This window comes from Hemicordylus capensis, chromosome 1 (genome assembly GCF_027244095.1).
Source record: "Hemicordylus capensis ecotype Gifberg chromosome 1, rHemCap1.1.pri, whole genome shotgun sequence".
Taxonomy (NCBI): Eukaryota; Metazoa; Chordata; class Lepidosauria; order Squamata; family Cordylidae; genus Hemicordylus; species Hemicordylus capensis.
In genome coordinates this window covers 451,515,905-451,533,938 of record NC_069657.1, presented here as the reverse complement: position 1 = coordinate 451,533,938, position 18,034 = coordinate 451,515,905, and the positions used below count along the sequence as shown (strand labels likewise).

Genomic DNA, 18,034 nt, shown 5'->3' with positions numbered 1-18,034 from the left:
CAGCAGAGTCACACTCCCTCTATCGATTACCAATTGGAGATCATCCATCAGCCTCACCGAGGAGGTCTCAACTCCATAGCCCACCCGAAAGCCAGTTTGTTTAGTGGTGACACATGGCCGGGCCTTCTCTGTGGCTGCCCCAGGGCTTTGGAATACACTCCCTGTCAAAATAAGAGCATCTCCATCTCGGATTGCTTTTTAAAAGACCCTCAAGACACACCTGTTTTCTCAGGCTCTTAACTGAAATTAATTTCAAACGGTTTCATTGTTTTTATCCCGTGAAACTGTTTTAACTCTTTCTACTCTGCTTTAGATTTCTTGAGCTTTAACTTCTGTACACCGCCTAGAGACACACAGATCAGGCGGTACATAAATATGATGAACTAGTGTTTTTAAGCCCATTATAATAACGGGCTCTGGGGGGGGGTGCTAGTTTGCTCCTCCTCCCTCCTCCTCCCAGTTGCTACTTCCTTCCTCCCAGTTTCTAGGATGGAGTCCCGTCGCCCGAGACCCTCAACAGCAGCTGCAGGAGTAGCAGCCAGATAGGCGGCTTCACGTTGGTTTTGGGCTGGAGGGGCTTTTCTTCGACCGGGCCACGCGCCCGGCGGCGGCCGCTTCTCGTCGGCCATCCCGCCCGCCCGGCGGCGGGGCTTCTCCTCGGCCGGCCAGCCCACCTGGTGGCGGCCGCTTCTCCTCGGCTTGCTCGCTTCTCCTCGGCCGGCTTCTCCTCGGCCTTGCCAACATGGCCGTCTGTCTCTGGGCGGCCGTATCTTTTTTGGCGGTTCTGAGCATGCGCGGAGCGCATGCTCAGAACCGCCGAAACAGACACGGGCAGCACGGCCGCACACTCAGGGTCTTTATTATAGAGGATAAATAATGAACCACAATGCTGCACTTCATGAGGTCTGAGGAGCGTAGAAGAGAGTGGAATGATCTGGATGCTGTAAGGTCATCCACACAACCTCTGTGTCGGGGGCTGGGGAGGGTGGTGGGCGGCAGGCGGAAGGAAGGTGGAGGGAGGCAGGCTTGGTCCTACCTTCCCTGCCAGATGATCAGAGCTCGTATTCAGACACACAGTTCGCATGCCCAGACGATGCAGACTGCAGCAAGTAGTGAGGCCATCGGGAGGCTGGGGAAACGGAGCCCGGCCTCCAGAAACCCCACAATGCACTGCCCTGCTGGGCACTCTTGCTGTCCAGCTCTATGAAAGCTCGGGATGCAGGTAGTCTGACAGTAAGGACAGCCAATGACTGGCCACTACGCCAAGCCAACGTCTCTGGATTTCTGGAAGAGAGGAAGTTCTGAGAAGCCAACATATGTTCTTATGTATTTGATGGTGGGTGGCTGGGGGGGTGGGGATCCCTAATCCAAATCAAGCTTACTAATACCTTATTTTTAAAAATGCTTTAATTGGAAGGGACAGGCTGGGAGCTAATAAACGACATTTCTTCACTGCTGAGCAGGAAGTGTTGATGGCAACGAGAAGTGCATCAGCAAGCAGAGCAGAAGCAGGATTCCATCAGGACTGTCAAAGGAAGGAGGATTTCCTTGATTTGCTCACACTTTGGGAGATGGTGTAGTCCAAGGGGCATTCCTGTTGAGGGATGGAAACAGGCAAAAAATGCCAAAGTCACTTTGTTTTCTTAGTGTAGCCGGAGCAAAAAGAGAGCAGCTCAAATGTCAGATATTGAGAAGGGCCACAAGGCCCTTCGATATCTGGAGACCCAAGCTGAGAAGAACTCCTGATCTATACCCTTCCTTGTGGTGGAGACACCCAAAGCCACAAACCCCAAACAAATAACACAATAAAACAATAGTCCGCCCACCTCCTGACTCTTCCTGCCCTTCCACAATGAAGAACGTTGTGCTAGTCCAAAGAGATGGTGGAACAGTGCGAAATCATGGGGATTTCCACAGTTGCTCTCATGAACTCTTGTGCGATGGCATTCTTGCACAAAAGTTCCCTGCCAAGCATACAAGGCATGCCACAGGCTGCTCACCTTCTTGCACAAGCGCAAACACTAGTCTGGAACACCAGCTCCAGAATTAGCACAAGCAGTAAGAGCAACAGCCGTGAGCAAGCGCAATGTCCTTGCACAAGCAGAGCATCCGTGATGGTGTCAGCCACTACCAATAACGATGCCAGAGCTAGCAAGAAATGAGAAGCAGAATCCAGGGAGATAAATAATCCAGTGGAGGGTTATCACAGAAACCAGAGAACCTCAAAAGGCTCATGGTTTCAAATGCATTTTAAAATGGCAGCACCAGAGAGCATGTTAGTAAGTCAGTAAGTCAGTCAGTAAGTGAATGAATGAATGAACAGGAGGAAGCTAAACCAGAGGTAGTCAACCTGACATTCTCTAGCTGTTGTTGGGCTACAGCTCCCCTCATCCTTAGCTGCAACAAATTGTAGCTGAGGATGATGGGAGTTGTGGTCCATCAACAATGGGAGAGCCTCAGGTTGACTACCCTTGAGCTATGTGATGGCAAGGAGTTCCACATGTTGCGTGCCACCACAGAAAAGGTCCTCAAACACGTCATTGCCAGTTTAACCTCTGAGAGTGGTGGGATAAATGGAAGGATACACTAGATCAGGCATTCTCACCGTTGGGTCGCCAGATGTTATTGGACTTCAACTCCCATAATTCCCAACCAAAAGCCACTGGGGCTGGAGATTATGGGAGTTGAAGTCCTATTACATCTGGTGACCCACATGTTGTGAATACCTGCACTAGATGACCACTAGGGATGGACAGGCTTCTATGAGGGTGGAAGATAGTCATCCAGGTATCCCAAACCTTTTAAGCTGGGGCTTCATTCATTCATTCATTCATTCATTCATTCATTCATTCATTCATTCATTCATTCGATTTCTATACCGCCTTTCCAAAAATGGCTCAGGGTGGTTTACATTAAAACATTTCAATGAATGGGAATATGTGAACTGACCTTACACTGATAACAGCTCTAGCTTTTAGCTAGAAATGCAGAGATTGGACCCGAGGCCTTTGCTTGCAAACTAGTTACTGTCTTCTTCCACTTGACCCAAACTCCTCACCGAGTGGATAGACAGAGTGGTGGCTGTGAGCATTTCCAGTCTAAAATAGCTGCAAGGCTCCATGTGGGACTGCAGCCAAAAACCACAATAGGCTCTGAAGCGTTTAAAATTTAGCGTGTGTGGAAGCAGCATGATCACATTCCCATTCCTGTGAGGGCGGATAAATGTGGCAACCCAGTAGATCCCTGGGTTCCCTGCAGCCCCTGACTACTGAGGGCATCTGTGTGAGCATGAAGAAGCTTAAGTGGCAGCATCTGGACTAAGTGCTCAACGGATGCTCCAGCACCATGCTCTTCCTTTCATCCAGGAATGACACATACAGAACTGGATGTGGCCCAATGACACTGGCCTTCTGTATCTTAGAGGCTTAGAACATCAGCCAGTTAATGCATGGAGGAAAGAGACAGTTAAAGCTGTGCATGACAGGACTACAACTCCCAGCAGCCCCAGACTCCGTGGCCTTCTGCCCTTGAAGGGTGTTGTTGTCCATCAACACCTGGGTACCCAAGGTTGGGAACTCCTGGTCTGATAGGCCGAAACTCTCCGTTCCTTTTGCCTTCTGAAGAATCATTTACGACCCACACCATCTTTCATGTAAACCCTGCCATGGACTTCAGAGATTACAAGTACTGGGGAAATGGCCTTGGACTTGGTTACTCCAGAGTTAGGCCGATTCAGTTCAGTGGGACTCACTGCCTAGTAAAAGGTGACTACCAGTTTTAAAATCAGGACTACTTGGAAAAGCAAACGATGGGGATGGAAAACTGGCCTTGTGATAGGCAGCATGAATGGTCCCCTTTGCTAAGCAGGGTCTGCCTTGGTTTGCATTTGAATGGGAGATTGCATGTGAGTGTCCTCTGCTGTAAGATATTCCCCTTAGGGGATGGGCCAGTAGTTCAGTGGTGGAGTATCTGCTTTGCATGCAGAAGGTCCTGGGTTCTATATCTGGCAACATCTTCAGGTAAGGCTGGGAGAGAGTCTTGCCTGAAACCCTGGAGAGCCACTGCCAGTCAGTGTAGACATGACTGAGCTAGATGGGCCAATCGTCTGACTCAGTAGAGGACCACTTCCTATGTTCCTATGGTGGTGGGACACAGAAGATGCAGCTTCTGTCTGGCAGCACTTCGGATCTGTCATTGGAGGAGCTGAGTTACCTTTTGGGGACACAACAGTTTCTCCATAACCCGCACGATCCATTCCGTTCGGTGTCAAAACCACATCTCTTCCACTGGCAATTCCCGCCAAGCCTCCTGCATCGTTTCTTCTTCCATGACCTGGCAAATCCTGTGCAAAAGGAAAAGACGACTATTAATTGGGCAGCAGCAGGCTCAAGAAGGGGCGTGAAGCAGGCCAGGACAGAGTCACAGACTAGAGCCTTGGGTTTATGAATCCACAGCATATTCCAAGATCATCTACTGTTGTTGTTGCTGCTGCTACTACTTTTAATATAGTACTTCTCAACAATATAAGAACATAAGAAGAGCCCTGAGTATGGCTCTTCTTATGTTCTTATATTGTTGAGAAGTACTATATTAAAAGTAGTAGCAGCAGCCCAAGAAGGCCCAAGAAGGCCCATCAGGCCCAAGAAGGCCCAAGATCAGGCCCATCAGGCCCAAGATCAGGCCCAAGAAGGCCCATCTAGTCCAGCGTCCTGTTTCACACAGTGGCCCACCAGATGCCTCTGGGGAGCCCACAGGCAAGAGGTATGTGCATGCCCTCTCTCCTGATGTTGCTCCCCTGCCACTGGTATTCAGAGGCATCTTGGAGGTCATCTATAGCCGCCAGACTTGTAGCCATCAATAGACGTGTCCTCCATGACCATCAATAGACCTGTCCTCCACCACATCCCATGGCAAGGAATTCCATAGATTAATTATCCTTTGTGTGAAAAAGATCTTCTGCTTGTCGGTTCTAAATTTTGCAACCTTCAGTTTCATGGGGTGGCCCCTGGTTCTAGTGTTGTGAGAGAGGGAGAAAAATTTCTCTCTGACCACCCTATCCACTCCATGCATAATTTTATACACCTTGATCATGTCTCCCCCTAATTGCCTCTTTTCCAAGGTAAAGAGCCCCAGGTGTTGTAGCCTAGCCTCATAAGGAAGGTGCTCCAGGTCCCTGATCATCTTGATTGCCCTCTTCTGCACCTTTTCCTGTTCTACAATATCCTTCTTAAGATACGGTGACCAAATCTGTCCGCAGTACACAGTACTCTAGATCTGGCCACATCATAGATTTGTATTATAATATTAGTATTTTTATTTTCAAACCCCCTCCTAATGATTCCTAGCATGGAATTAGCTTTTTTCACAGCTGATGCACACTGAGATAACACTTTCAATGAGCTGTCAGCCATGACCCCAAGATCTCTCTCTTGGTCAGTCACCGTCAGCTCAGATTTCATCAGCGTATATGTAAAGTTGGTGGTTTTTTGCCCCAATGTGCATCACTTTACATTTGCTTACATTGAACCACATTAGCCATTTTGTTGCCCAGTCCCCCAGTTTGGAGAGGCTGTCCAACAGGGCTGTTCTTGTGTTCTTCTGCTCTACTTCCTTCTTCCTACACAGCTTCCTCCTCACATTATTGTACAACAGCTGAGTTTTCTTTTGTTTTTAAAGTGAAATGGCACCTATTCAAAATCTTTACTGGAAAAGCATCTTGTCCTCTGCCACCATGAGTTATATATGCTCGGTTTGGGATGGCTTCAGTGCACATTTGTACTTTCTACCACGGGTTGCCAACTCTGACTCAAGCTATTCCTGGAGATTCCCCCACCACACACCCATATTTTCCCAATAATTATTCCTACAATCAAGCCATTAACATTAACATTTCCAGACTTGCTTTCAGTAGTGACCTGAAGAAGGATGATGATTCCAGAGATTCTAGGCCAATAATGGAGGACCGTCAACTTACATAAAAGTAACTTTTAAAGAGATGATGGATTATGCTGGACCGTTTCTGTTTGATAATCGAGTTGCAGCAAGTATGGAAACGGTTACGATTGGCAACCTGTTCCCAACGGCATTTGGTTTCCACTCTGTTTCAACAGCCCCCTGTCACAACTTCCAAGAGCCCTACAAAAACGGGAAGCTCCCCCTCACCTGGCAACACTGGGTGGCATTTCTGGCTGGAGACTCTGCTGTGTTGGTCCCAAGTGAGTCATGAAGATCATCCACCTTTTCCTGGTTGGCCTCTGTCTGGTGTTCCTGGCTACTCCAGGTAAGGGGTGGAGGGGAAGAAGAGAACATGGGAGAAAGGGAAAGAAGGGAGAGGAGAGACGGGAAGGAAGGGATAAGGACAAAGAAGGGAGAGCAAAAGTAGGGAAAGAAGGGATGGAGGGAAAGAAGGCTGAGAAAAAAGGGAAGGAAGGGAGAGAGAAAAGAAAAAGGAGGGATAAAGGGAGAGTGAAAAAGGAAAAGAAGGAATGAAGGGGAAGAAGGCTGAGAAAAAGGGATAAGAATGGAGAGAGAGAAAGAAAAAGGAGGGGTGAAGGGAGAGTGGTCTGTGTGAGCTCAAGGTGTAGCACAGGGAATCCCAGTCTTGGGTCCATAGATGTTCTTGAACTACAATTTCCATCACCCCTGCTACAATGGCACCATGTTACCATTTATTCCTACTCTCTGTTTCCTGTCCTTCAACCAGTTACTGATCCACACTACTAGTCGGCTACTAGTCGGAGGGCTGTGGGCCACCTCCAGCCTCAAAGGCAGGATGCCTCTGAGTACCAGTTGCAGGGGAGTAACAGCAGGAGAGAGGTCATGCCCTCAACTCCTGTCTGTGGCTTCCAGCGGCATCTGGTGGGCCACTGTGTGAAACAGGATGCTGGACTAGATGGGCTTTGGGCCTGACCCAGCAGGGCTGTTCTTATGTTCTTATGTTATGTTCACACATGAACCTGATGCTTATTCCATGACTGGTAAATTTACTCAAGAGCCTTTGGAGGAGAACAGGGGTGTGCACGGAACCGGCTGGCCTGGTTGGGTTCGAGTCCGAACTGGACTGTAGCCTGAGTGCACCAGTTCAGTCCAGCACCCCTCACCCCCCCGGTTCGGTTTGGGGTGGATCACGAATAGCCCCCCCCGAAAAACTATTTTTAAAAAACCTTTTCTCCCCTCTGGGGGAGTTCCTTGGGGTGGTGTTGGGGGTCCATGGAGGTTCCCCCTCCCCCCACCTTCTAATTGCCCCCCCTCCAGCCTTTTTGGCTGTTTGTGCATGTGCGGTGGCCACCATTTTGGCTACCGCACCATGTTACCAAGGCCCAGCGGGCCAAAAAAATGGCCAAAAATCCTGGAGGGGGGCATTTCAAAGGTCGGCGGAGGGGAGGGGGGACCTCCATGGATCCCCACCCCAAGGAACTCCCCCAGACAGGAGAAAAGGTTAAAAAAAATCAGAAACAAAAATCGCAAACTGGCAGGGTGGGGCTTCGGTTCCAGTCTGGACAGAACTGCAGGGGGGGGTTCGGTTTGACCCCGAACCTCTGAAACATCGAACCAAACCTCCAAATCCCTGAACCAGTTCACACATGCCTAGTTGGGAACTGTATCAAAAGCTTTTTGAAGTCCAAGTATACTATGTCAACCGGATCACCTTTATCCACATGCCTGTTGACACTCTCAAAAGGTTAGTGAGGGAAGACTTTCCCTTGCAGAAGCCATGCTGCTTCTCCTTTGCAAGGCCTGTTCTTCTATATAAAGTACAGTTCTCAAATTGATTTACACAGAAAAATGAATGATAATGAGGAAATGGTCCCCAGTCCCCAACAACAGGTCACGGTAGAAATAGCAAAGCATTGCTCTACTAAAGCTATATTTAAGCCTCTGTTTCCTTGCATGTTTAAACCTTATGATGACTCCAACAAATATAATAACTAAATGTTTTCGCTCAGGCAAGCAAAGGAACCAAGCGTGCATTTGATTCTTTTAAGGGCAATTATTGATTTCTTCCCCTCCCAAGAGCCTCAGCGCCAAATGCAAATCAGATTTGGAGAGGAGAACTGTTCTTGTGGTAGCAAGCATGACTTGTCCCCATAGCTAAGCAGGGTCTGTCCTGGTTGCATCTGAATGGGAGACTTGATGTGTGAGCACTGCAAGATATTCCTCTCAGGGGATGGAGCCGCTCTGGGAAGAGCAGAAGGTTTCAGCTTCCCTCCCTGGCTTCTCCAAGATAGGGCTGAGGGAGATTCCTGCCTGCAACCTTGGAGAAGCCGCTGTCAGTCTGTGAAGACAATACTGAGCTAGATAGACCAATGGTCTGACTCAGTATATGGCAGCTTCATATGTTCCCATGTTCCTAGATGCCTTCCTATTGGCTAGTCCTCTTTTCATCCCCCGCACCCACCCACTGAGATGGGAGGAAGCTGACCAGCACTGGAACTCTTGTTTGCAGAGGTGAGGGATGGCAGGCAGGAGCAGTCTGGGGAAGGGGTGCTTCTCCCACCCCTTGAATTAATGGGTGACATACATAGTCATGAGCATTAAAAAATGTCCCCCGCCTCCATCAGGCAGAGTTCAGTGGAGAGGAGTGGGGGCTGGCAAAGTCGGACCATTGAAACGGAGTGTGAAGGTGAGGGAGAGATGCAGACATATTTCAGGGAATGCCTTCTCCAAAGCAATTTTATTCTGCTGTTACCCCCCTGCAACTGGGATTTAGAAGCATCTGGGAGGTAATTTATAGCCACCAGACTAGTAGCCATTGACAAACCTGTCCTCCATGAATCTGTCTAAGCCCCTTTTAAAGCCATCCAAACTGGAGGCCATCACCACATCCCATGGCAAGGAATTCCATAGATTAATTATCCTCTGTGTGAAAAAGATCTTCTGCCTGTCAGCCTTAAATTCCCCAACGTTCAGTTTCATGGGGTGACCCCTGGTTCTAGTGTTGTGAGAGAGGGAGAAAAATTTCTCTCTGTCCACCCTATCCACTCCATGCATAATTGTATACACCTCGATCATATCTCCCCCTAGTTGCCTCTTTTCCAAGGTAAAGAGCCCCAGATGCTGTCGCCTAGCCTCATAAGGATGGTGCTCCAGGCCCCTGATCATTTTGGCTGCCCTCTTCTGTACCTTTTCCAGTTCTATAATATCCTTAAGCTACAGTGACCAAATCTGTATGCAGTACACAGTACCACAGATGTCGCCACATCATAGATTTTAATAAGGACGTTATAATATCAATATTTTTATTTACAAACCCCCTCTTAATGATTCCTAACATGGAATTAGCTTTTTTCACAGCTGCCACAATCCCATGATCTCTCTCCTGGTCAGTCACCAGCAGCTCAGATCTCATCAGCGTATATGTAAAGTTGGTGTTTTTTTGCCCCAATGTGCATCACTTTACATTTACTTACATTGAACCACATTAGCCATTTTGTTGCCAAGTCCCCCAGTTTGGAGAGATCTTTTTGGAGTTCCTCACAATCCATTGTGGACTTCACTACCCTAAATAGTTTAGTGTCATCTGCAAATTTGGTCACTTCACTGGTCACTCCAACTTCTAGATCGTTTATGAACAAGTTAAAGAGCACTGGTCCCAGTACCGATCCCTGGGAGACCCCACTTCCTACCTCCCTCAATTGTGAAAACTGTCCATTTATTCCTACTCTCTGTTTTCTGTCCTTCAACCAGTTACTGATCCACACATGAACCTGATGCTTATTCCATGACTGGTAAATTTATTCAAGAGACTTTGGTGGAGAATAAGGGTGTGCACAGAACCGGCTGGCCTGGTTGGGTTCAAGTCCAAACTGGACTGGAACCTGAGTTCACTAGTTCAGTCCAGCACCCCTCAACTCCCCACCACGGTTTAGTTCGGGGTGGATCACGAATATCCCCCCCCCAAAAAAAACTTTAAAAAAAAACAACTTGTTACTTTTCTCCCCTCTGGGGGAGTTCCTTGGGGTGGTAGTGGGAGGTCCATGGAGGTCCCCCCTCCCCCCGACATCCTTTGAAATTCCCCCTCCAGCCTTTTTGGGCATTTTTTGACCTGCTGGGCATTAGTAACATTGCATGATAGCCAAAGTGGCGGCCACCGCACATGCACAAACGTCCAAAAAGGCTGGAGGGGGGCATTTCGAAGGCTGGCGGGGTGAGGGGGGACCTCCATGGATCCTCACCCCAAGGAACTCTCCCAGAGAGGAGAAAAGGTTAAAAAATATCCAGGAAATAAAATTGTGAGGTGGCAGGGTGGGGCTTCGGTTACAGTCCAGACGGAACCAGGAGGGGAGTTCAGTTTGACCCCGAACCTCTGAACCATCAAACCAAACCTCCAAATCCCGGAACCAGTTCGCACATCCCTAGTGGGGAACTTTATCAAAAGCTTTTTGAAGCCCAAGTATATTATGTCAACCGGATCACCTTTATCCACATGCCTGTTGACACTCTCAAACGGTTAGTGAGGGAAGACTTTCCCTTGCAGAAGCCATGCTGCTTCTCCTTTGCAAGGCCTGTTCTTCTATATACAGTTCTCAAACTGATTTACACAGAAAAATGAATGATAATGAGGAAATGGTCCCCAGTCCCCAACAAGCCCACAGTCAAAAAAGAACAAATGTTAATGTGGTCGGTGGGGGAGGGAGGACCTTTATTTTACAGGGATCGTTAGGATTCAACTGAGCTTTAGAAAGTGAATCAATGTGATGGCCCATGGTGTTCACCCCATGAGGGTATAAGATCTGTTACCCATTCTGAGATATTGCACTACCCTACAGAATCAGAGAATCACACCATGAAAACGCAATTTGACTCAGTCCTTCCTGCTCCAAGGCACAAGATCTGATCATAGATACTAGCTTAGATAGTATTAAAGGATAATTAGACAAATTCCTTGAGAGGAAGAAGCCTACAGACACCTATAAGCTAAGATGGTGACAGAGAACCTCCATGTTCAAAGGCAGTATTCCTCTAAATACAAGTTGATAAGGAAAGACCGAGTCACCTGGCTGGCCACAGTGGGAAGGAGGAGGATGCTGGCCTAGAGGGACATTTGGTCTGATCCAGCCCGGCTATTGGGATGCTCGTTTGTTTTGTGATGCGAGACTAATATGGCCAGTCTCCCGTAACAAACTTTCCTCAATTCAACAGAATTCTTAACTCTTTGAATGTCTGAATTGAGACAACTTACAGTTGACCTTTGGCAAGACCGTTCTGATTCGACACATTTGCTTGAGTTTCCTCTCACTCCCCTGCAGATCATTTTAGCTCAAGCACAGACTCCACAGCTTTTTTGTTGGTTTTAACCAAGGGCCACAACCATCTTCCCATGCAGAGGGAAGGGGCTTCAGCACGCTGGTCTCTCTGTGGAGGACTGTGGCCCAGGAGTGCTGGTTTCCCACCCTCTGAGACTCGGGAGCTGGGCAGTCCTCATAGTGGGAGGTCACGGTGGCTTCATGCAAGGGTTTGTGGGGGGAAAGCCACCAGCTGCCCTCCCAGGTTGTTGTGGGACGAGAAGCTTCCTCTTGTTCATCCTTCGCAGGGAGCTGCATCAGAATTGCTTCCTGCTGAGCTGGGTGTGTGTGGGTGCGAATGGCAAGCTAAGGAGCAAGGCTGCCTTCTGTGGGGATGCTGGCTTAGCTGGACCCTGGAGCCCTGTGGTGGCTGCATTCATTCAGAAGTCTGTGCAGACCTGCCTGGGGTTTTGTGTCGTTTGGCCCTGCAGGCTCACTTGACTCCATCATAACAAGCAACCAGGGAGGCAGAGCAGGATCACAGCATGTGGGGAGGAGGACCCCATGTCTAAAAACATGCATTCAGCATAACATATAGTTTGACGCTCTGGTTTTTCTCTTTCTTGACATGCAGGAACTAAAGTGAAAGGTCATGGTAGAAATAGCAAAGCATTGCTCTTCTAAAGCTATATTTAAACCTCTGTTTCCTTGCCTGTTTAAACCTCATGATGACACCAGGAAATATAATGATGACGCCAAGAAATATAATAACTAAATGTTTTCGCTCAGGCAAGCAAAGGAACCAAGCGTTCATTTAATTTTTTAAAGGCAATTCTTGATTTCTTCCCCTCCCAAGAGCCTCAGCGCCAAATGCAAATCAGATGCATTCCTATTGGCTAGTCCTCTTTTCATCCCCCCCAGCCACCCACCCACTGAGATGGGAGGAAGCTGACCAGCGCTGCAACCCTTGTTTGCAGAGGTGAGGGATGGCAGGCAGGAGCAGTCCGAGGAAAGGGTGCTTCTCCCACCCATTTAATTGACGAGTGACGGACATAATCATGAGCATTAAAAAAAATGTCCCCTGCCTCAGTGGAGAGGAGTGGGGGCTGGAAAACTCGAGCCAATGAAAAGGAGTGTGAAGGAGAGGGAGAGATGCAGACATATTTCATGGAATGCCTTCTCCAAAGCAATTTTATTCTAGCTTTCCCAAACTCAAGGTGGGCTCACATAAATCACATGGAAATGGGGATTCTGGATGTAGAGGAACAAAGTCCAGGAAAGAGAAGCACTTGCACCTCTCACTGAAATAAATGGAGGAGAATCTAGGATGCTGTGAGGTTTCAGGCAGGCTTTTAATGGTGGTTCCTCCCTAGTCTCGAAAGACTGAAAGGGTGTGGCCCATGTTTTTCATCTCAAATCCCCACCCCACCCCACTATACTGCAAACACAACAGTGTTTGGGGTCCTTTCTTTTTAAGCACTGTGGAGAAGCCAAAGAAAGAGAAAATTCACTGACATTTTCCCTTGGATAGACCTTTGGAATTTGGAGAGGATTGTGTCCTCCTTGGAGCAACTCTGAAATCCCAAGAGAAGGTCAGCTTCTTCTTGGAATTAACTCATAAAATGTGGATTGAAACTCATTTTCTTCTAGGAGGAGCTCTGAAAGCCCCGACAACATTCACCCCCTTTGGAGAAATTTCTCCCTATCCAGAGCTTTGTATCAAGGAAGTGTTTTCTACCCCAGGACTGCACAACGTTGGCCCTCCAGCTGTTGTGGGATGACAACTCCCCTCAACCATGACTACTGGCCAGTGTGGCTGTGGATGATGGGAGTTGTAGTACAACAGCAGCTGGAGGGCCCCAGTTGTGTAGTTCATTAGATAGCATCTTATGGTCCAAAGGGTAGCGTTATGGTCATCTCCTTTATATGGTCAGATCCCTGGTCAGGGATGTTCCACTGCCTCCCTGCACATCAGGGGTACCCGAGCTTAGGTCCCAGATGTCTTTGACTACAGCTCCCATCATCCCCATCCACAATGGTCAGCCATTGTGGCAGCGGGTGATGGGAATCATAGTTCAAGAACACCAGTGGACCCAAGACTAGGATTCCATGCCCAACTCTTTGAGCTTACACAGACCACTCTCCCTCCTTTCCCTCCATCGGTTCTTTTCCTTTTTCACTCTCCCTTCATCCCTCCTTTTCTCTCTCTCTCTTTCCCTTCTTTCCCTTTTTTCTCAGCCTTCTTTCCCTCCATCCCTTCTTTTCCTATTCTTGCTCTATCTTCTTTTTCCTCATTTCTTCTTCCCCTACTCCCCTCTCCCTTCTTTCCCTTTTCCCCACGTTCCCTTCTTCCCCTTCATCCCTTACCTGGAGAAGCCAGGAGCAGCAGAGAGAGGGCAACCAGGAAAAGGTGAATGATCTTCATGACTCACTTGGGACCAGCCGAGCAGTGTCTCCAGCCAGAAATGCCACCCAGTGTTGCCAGGTGAGGGGGAGCTTCCCATTTTTGTAGGGCTCTTGGAAGTTGTGACAGGGAGCTGTTGAAACACAGTGGAAACCAAATGCCGTTGGGAACAGGTTGCTTCAAGTGTGCCAATTGTAACCGTTTCCATGCTTGCTGCAACTTGATTATCAAACAGAAACGGTCCAGCACAATCCATCATCTCTTTAAATGTTGCTCTTGTGCAACAGTCCTCCAGTATTGGCTTAGATGCTCTGGAATCGGCATCCTTCTTCAAGTCACCACTGAAAGCAAGTCTGGAAATGTTAATGGCTTGTAGTAGCAAGCATGACTTATCCCCTTAGCTAAACAGGGTCCACCCTAGTTGCATTTGAATGAGAGACTTGATGTGTTAGCACTGCAGGGGAGTAACAGCAGGAGAGAGGGCATGCCCTCAACTCCTGCCTGTGGCTTCCAGCAGCATCTGGTGGGCCACTGTGCGAAAAAGGATGCTGGACAAGATTGGCTTTGGGCCTGATCCAGCAGGGCTCTTCTTATGTTCTTATGTTATGTTCACTGTAAGATATTCCTCTCAGGGGATGGAGCCGCTCTGGGAATAGCATCTTGGTCCCAAGTTCCCTCCCTGGCAGCATCTCCAAGATCAGGCTGAGAGAGACTCCTGCCTGCAACCTTGGAGAAGCCGCTGAAAATCTGTGAAGACAATACTGAGCTAGATGAACAACGGTCTGACTCAGTATATGGCAGCTTCCTATGTTCCTGTGATTGTAGGAAGAATTATTGGGAAAATATTGGGGGTGGGGGGTGGGCACCACACCCCATGGCAGTGGATTCCATAGATCAATTATGCACTGTGTGAAAAAGTACTTCCTTCTGTTGATCCTACATTTTCTGACCATCAGTTTCACAGGATTATCCTTGTCTTAGTGTTGGGAGAGAGGGAGAAAAAATTCATCACTGTCCCCTCTCTCTACCCCATGCCTAATTTTATACACCTATGTCATGTCTTTCCCTAGTCACCTCTTTTCCAAACTAAAAAGCCCCACATCCTGTTGCCTTGACTCATAAGGAAGGTGCTAAAAGCAAAAAGGGGATGCTTTTTAAGAGTCAAACTAGGCTGCTGCGCACAGATGCTCAGGAGTGGGGTGGGAGTGGGACTCTTTGGGAAAGAGGGGGCAGGGAGGAAGATGAATGGGAGGAGAGCTGGTCTTGTGGTAAGGAGCATGACTTGTCCCCTTAGCTAAGCAGGGTCAGCTCTGGTTGCATATGAAAGGGAGACTAGAAGTGGGAGCCGTTTTTTAAATCCGAATCGATTCGGATTCGGATTAATTCGGATCCGAATCGAATCGGGGGTGATTCGGAAGGGCCAGATTCAGATCCAAAACAAAATGGGGGTGTTTCAATTCGGATCCGAATCGAAACACCGAAAATCCAAATTGCACACCCCTAGCTGCTACCAGTCCATGAAGACAAGACTGAGCTAGATGGATCATGGACCAAGGGTCTGACTCAGGATATGGCAGCTTCCTATGTTCCTATGTAGATGGTGGTAGAAAGATGGGGTGGCCGGAGGGATGGACCTTCACCATCCTGCAGAATGGTGGAATGGGGTGTTGGTGAGAGAATGGGGTGGTGGGAGGTGGGAGAAGACCTTTTTGGTTCTCCCCTCCCACTTTGCTCTCTCTCTGTCAAATGAGTGGTTGATGCCTCTTTCTTTAACTCTCTCCTTCACCACCAACCCAAAGTAGACCGATAGCCACTGGGGTTGGCACTGCTGTTGTATGTCATCTTGACAGGTGGACTTTGCAAAATCTGGCTGTGACTGTATTGGTGGAGAATAGTTATCTGAGAGCAGGTTTTGTACACAGTACCTTTTTGCAAGTCCAAGGCTTTATCTTGCACTGTTTGCACACTTCTCTGCCTGTATCTTAGAAGCAAATAGTACACAAAACCTGATGCAGAAAGTTTTAATTCCAATAACATTTATTGGAAGTTAAAATATAATTGATATATTTATGCAGGTCTTGATGGGTACAATTCAACTTTTTAACTATGAAAGCTCTCATGCAACAAAGTGCTTGTTCTGATTTGTCAGTTTAAGAGATGGCCTTCTCATCCCCAAGGGCTGTCCTGACCCTGTTTCCAGTTTGTGCTTGGTGAAAACTATCATATTGTTGTCTGTCACAAAAACAAAGCACTAATGGTTTTCTTGGAAGATGCTTCTTGCCCCCAAACATGAAATAAGTTGTTCTAGTAAGAACTAATGAACCTACTTTCCTTTCACTGTCTCTACAACTGAACTAAATGCTAAACTAAATGTGTTTCAAATCGAGATCCACAAGTTTGATCTCTTGCACCTCAAACATTCATGCATCCACCATCTTGGATTGGGGTGGATGACATCATTACAAAGTACAGTATTGAGGTGTCCCTGTATGCCACTCACTACAACTGTACCAAGTTTGGTGCACATTGGTTATACAGTGCTCGGGTTAGTGCACTTGTGCCCTAAAAGTTCATACGTCCACCACAGACTGCCCACAAGTTTGTGCACTCGCACCTCAAAAGTTTGTGTGTCCACATTTTGGATTGGGGTGGATGACATCATCACCAACTACTCAGTTGAGGTGTCCCTGTGTATCCCTACAGCTGTAGCAAATTTGGTTCAAATCGGTTAAGCGGTCCACAAGTTAGCCCACTTGCACCTCAAATATTTGTGTCTACCATCTTGAATTGGGTGGATGACATCATCACAAACTACACCGTTGAGATGTCCCTATGTGTCCCTACAACTGTACCCAATTTGGTTCATATTGGTCCAGGCGTTGCGAAGTTGATTGCGGGGGGTGGAGACACAGGGATGGACACGCACGCATACGCATGCGCACACACGCACAACCGGGCAATCTCATAGGCCTACCGGAAAGTAGGCTAAAAAGGTATTCAATTTTATCTTCTGTAAAAGGCAGATACAGTGCCTTCAGAGAGCTTCTGAAGATTTTAAGTGTAACTATGAAGGGAACAAAATCTTCAAGAATTCTAAATCTGTTTTCAGCAGGAGGAAAGAAGGTATCTGAGCACAGGCAAATTGTATGCCATGGTGAGCCTGGCATCAGATTGAGGTGGTAATGTGGGTGAAGTGGGCAGAAGAGATAAGCTGAAGGTTGAAGACTCTTTATCCTATTCTGGAGAATATGTGAGTGATGGAGTGGAAAGAGTGCCTCTGAGCATGGGCAGAGTATTTTCTATGCTTTCCTACTCTCCCCCCCCCCCAGCCCCAGTGATTACCAGCTGCCACTCGGCATAACGCTCATTCCTCAAGCTAGAACCAAGTTTTTCCTTATCTCACCCGAATTAGCAAGGCCTACTGGAGAAGAGAATCAGACAGCGGGTATATTACCTGCTACACAAACTCACCATCAAGCATTATTGAGATCACTCAACTTCAAGCAAAATCCAAACATTGAAGCACGAACTGCCACTCTTCACAGCTTCACAAACCCATTGACTGAGGACAGTGATGATCTCTTCAATCTGGTCACAAAGGCAGTCCAGCCTGAGAAAGTCAAAGAAGATACCTGTAAGCAAAGTGAAATTGGGAAGAATCTACCTGAAAGTTTTGTATCTGAGTGAGTGTATGAAGCAGGGAATCATCAACCTGTGGGCTCCAATGAGAAAATGGAAGCCTCAGACCTTTAAGGACATTGGCGGAGGGGACTAAAAGTGATCACGCGATTGAGCTGAAAGAAGACAAAAACCTTTTTGCTCAAGTGTTATTGGTGACAAAATCCAGTTCAGGAATAAATCTTGAAGACTCCCAAGATGATTTCTCGGTTGTACCAAGGTCTATGTTTGCTGCTGATGGTACAATGCTGAAATGTCAAAACAAAAGCAGTCTGATGATTTTTTAAACTTTAATGTGTTATTAATGTGTTTTTATTTTAATTTAATTTTTTATTTTATTTATCTTTTTATGAATTTTAAATGTGTTATGTTTCATGTTTTTTAATTCTGTAGAGATTTTTATACTAGGTGGTATATACATTCAATAAATAAATAAATAATCAGTGGCATCCTATATGCTCAGGAGAAATGACCACCCCCCCACCCCCACAACATCTCATAGCCGCAAAACACAGGACAACCTTGTGTACTTGGAAAATCCCTCTTCTTCCACCAAGTTGTACGTTGCATTTACACATAACACAAAACCGGAGCTCCCTTCACCTCCAGTTTCGCAAACTGCATGTCTGAATGTAGGCAACTGCAGTTTAAGGGGGGGGGGATGGACACAAGGTTCCCCACCCAAACAGAAAATTGTTCTCTTCCATTTGTGTTATGTTTCTCTGCC

General features: G+C 47.4%; 1 long non-coding RNA gene across 1 annotated transcript; it reads right to left on the bottom strand.

The window, feature by feature from the left end:
- Positions 1-1,422: 1,422 nt before the first annotated feature.
- Positions 1,423-17,233, bottom strand: LOC128343638 (uncharacterized). The gene is made up of 3 exons (XR_008315631.1): positions 17,101-17,233; positions 4,213-4,342; positions 1,423-1,594 (listed from the first exon to the last, which is right to left on the bottom strand). It is a non-coding gene; the product is annotated as an uncharacterized LOC128343638 (long non-coding RNA).
- Positions 17,234-18,034: the final 801 nt, after the last annotated feature.